Source organism: Stegodyphus dumicola, chromosome X1 (genome assembly GCF_044657685.1).
Source record: "Stegodyphus dumicola isolate Sdum_Otavi_A_Nest chromosome X1, ASM4465768v1".
NCBI classification, from domain to species: Eukaryota; Metazoa; Arthropoda; class Arachnida; order Araneae; family Eresidae; genus Stegodyphus; species Stegodyphus dumicola.
In genome coordinates, this window is record NC_140780.1 from 193,198,583 (window position 1) to 193,201,805 (window position 3,223).

The 3,223-nt window shown below is 42.1% G+C and overlaps 1 non-coding gene across 1 annotated transcript; it reads right to left on the reverse strand.

The window, feature by feature from the left end:
* Positions 1 to 1,990: 1,990 nt before the first annotated feature.
* Positions 1,991 to 2,062, reverse strand: TRNAT-AGU (transfer RNA threonine (anticodon AGU)). Its single transcript has one exon. It is a non-coding gene; the product is annotated as a tRNA-Thr (tRNA).
* Positions 2,063 to 3,223: the final 1,161 nt, after the last annotated feature.

A 3,223-nucleotide genomic window follows, 5' to 3' on the forward strand; every position in this document is an offset into this window, starting at 1 on the left:
TCTTTGTTGATATATACTAAAAAGTTCCGTTTCTAATTTCGCACGATCCCTTACAACAGGGAAGGCTTTTACTAGGGCAGTCTTGAAATTCTCGTAAGTATAAGGTTTCCTCATTTGAAGATTTCCTTCGGGTACTTTGAGAATACGTTGGCCCTCTAGCTGTTTCCGCTATTCTGCGATTTTGAAACTTCACCGCCAATTCGAAGAGCTCCTGCAATGTGCTTGGGTTTCTAATTTCAAAGTAGTCTTGAACAGCGGGTAACAATCTTGGTAAGATTATTTCAATAATCTCCGCATTGGGTTTCTTCCCATACAGCATATCCACCAGCTTAATTTTTCGTAGAATAAAGTCCGTCAATTCTTCTATATCCCGTTGATAGAAACTATATAGTTCGGCTTCCAGCCTTGCTCGATCATTCACTATGGGGAAGGCCTTTACTAACGATTTTTTGAAATTTTCAAATGTATATGTCTGGCTTCCAAATTCCCCTAATAAAAATTTGCCTATATTTTTCCACCATAGCGCGGCCTGTCCTCTTAGTGCGGATGTGGCGATGGCAACTTTTTGTCTTTCAGGCACAGGGTAGAGCTGAAAGGGATTTTCTAGGCCTTCTAGAAATATCGCCACCGAATTTTTTCCGTCGAAATTGACGTTTGGCTTGATTGACGCTCTCAAAGTCTGGACCAGGTATCCAAATCCTTCCAATTGGCTTGTCATTTCTTGGTGTTGTCCAGCGGCTTCCATCCAATTTTCGGCCATTTTAGTTCTATAAGTGTTCGGGTGCCAATGTAGCGTTGCGCGCCTCTAACTTGCACGCAACCAAGAGGTGACTGTTGAAACTGGATAAAAGACAGAGTCTTGTTAAGGGTTTAAGTCCCTTTTTATTCAACGTAATAAATTACAAGTGCGTGCTCTTGACGCTCACAAACTGCGCCAACTCGGCGGTCAAATAAAAATAATAACCTGAAAAGAAACTAAAGACAAGACTCTAACTACGAGGCTCTCTAAAAGTAACTAACCTCACCGCGTTTTACAATACCGCTGATAATTCAGCAAACTTGAAGATCACTTGAACGATTAACAATTCTTCCAGGCAAGCACACAGGCCGAAACGCGGGGTTCTTCAATTTGTGGCTAACTACCTCCGCGCTCGTGAAGTAAGAACAGCACACCTCGAACTCGTTTCCTTTCTATTTAACTCAGAATACTTCCGCTGATAATTTGAATCCTTGCACGTTCTACTAAAATTTACATACTCTGGCATTGGCAGTTCCAGGGGAAAGTAAGGCTTGACAGGAAAGGTAGTTTTTAAACTTAAAATAAATGTTAGTCAAAATAAATATAAACCCTACAAGGTAAACGTGCTAGTGAGGGTGTAAGTCTCCTTGCCTCACTAGACTACCCAAGTAATTCAATTTCTTCAACTACAAGCCTCCAAGCTGTTGCCATCCAAATAAATATAAGGACCTTGGTTTCAGTTTGTTCTGTTTATTTGCCTCCAAATGTCCACATTGATCAAAGGGATTTCGATAGTCTAACAGAGCAACTGCCAAAACATTTTGTCACAATAGGACACTTTAACAGCAATGGTTCGCTTTGGGGAAATAAGAAAACCAATCCTCGAGGTAGACAAATCGAGAAAATGATTAAAGATCATTCTATTTGTCTCCTCAATAATGGAGAATGTATTACTTCAACGAACCTGAAAGGACTTTCACGCACTTGAGCTTGCCATCACCATCTCTTTTGCCCTTTTGCACCTTTCATGTTGGAAGTGACCTTTATAATAGTGATAATTTTCCTCTCTTAGTCTCTCTCGCACCAGAATGTACAAACCCCTTGTCAAGATCTTCTCGATTTATACTTGAGAGGGCAGACTGGCAGTGCTTCTCAGATTTTGCAGAGCTCACAGAAGAGATGATAAAAGATGTGCCAATCGTGTAGAGTCATTAGGTTAATTGGAAGCAGAAAAGATGAAAAATATGCAACCGCCTTCGCCGGGAATCGAACCACGGACCTCTGGAATACTGACCCAGCGTGCTACCGTTACACCACGAAGGCACGCTAGGGAAGTGGGAGAAATACCTTATATACTCCCCTTTTTAAAGGGCGACTAGGGTTTTAGGTAACCTAGTCGCCAAATCCTGGGTGCGGAGAATCATCATCCACAACCGTTTTAGTTCGGGCGCCACTTGTAGAGTCATTAGGATTTTTTTGGAAGCAAGCGAAATGAAAAATTAGCAACCGCCTTTGCCGGGAATCGAACCACAGACCTCTGGAATACCGGCCCAGCGTGCTACCGTTACACCACGAAGGCACGCTAGAGAAGTGGGAGAAATACCTTATAATCGATGATGCAGTGAAAGCCGTTGCTGATAAAATAACGCAGGCAGCTACAGCCTCTCTACCGGTGACATCAGGAAAGTTATAAAAATTTTCAAAGCCATGGTGGAACCATGAGTGTCAAGAAACTCTTAGAGAACAGAGAAAAGCTTGGGAATTTTTTCGTAGGTATCCACTTTGTCAAATCTTATAGCCTTCAAAAGAGCGAAAGGATGTCGTGGATGTCTTATGTGTCTGAAATAACATCCTCTACGTCTAGTAAACGAGTATGGGAAAGAGTTAAAAAAGCATGCGGACTGTAAAGACCACTCACTTTCCTTTCTGGAAAAAGATGCTCGAGTGATCAGCACAACAGAAGAAATTGCGAACGGGATTGGTGAGAATTTTGCTGCTGTTTTTAGTGGCAGCAACTACCCGCCGGCATTTCTTTCTGTTAAGCCAATGCTCTGTAAAAAGCTCCCATCCAGTTCAACTCTCCCATCTCCGAGCCATATAACAGCTAATTTTCCATGTTTGAGCTAAGTAGAGATCTGATGCAGACACACAAATCAAGCCCAGGTCCGGATGGTGTCAGTTATGATATGATGAAGCGTCTGCTCTATAAGTCATTGGCTGCCCTTCTCTCACCCTTTTCAATCGAATGTGGATAGGCATTTCTTTCCCAGTGCATGGTAGAGAGCTGTTGTCATCCCCATAGATAAACCAGGGAAAGACCCGAAGAATCCCTCCAACTACCGGCCAATTGCTTTTACAAGTTGCGTTTGCAAATTATTTGAAAAAATGGTAAACCGCCGTCTAGTCTATTACTTAGAAAAATACAGTTATCTCACCATGTCAGAGTAGCTTCCGCAAAGGTAGAATAACTACGGATAATATGCT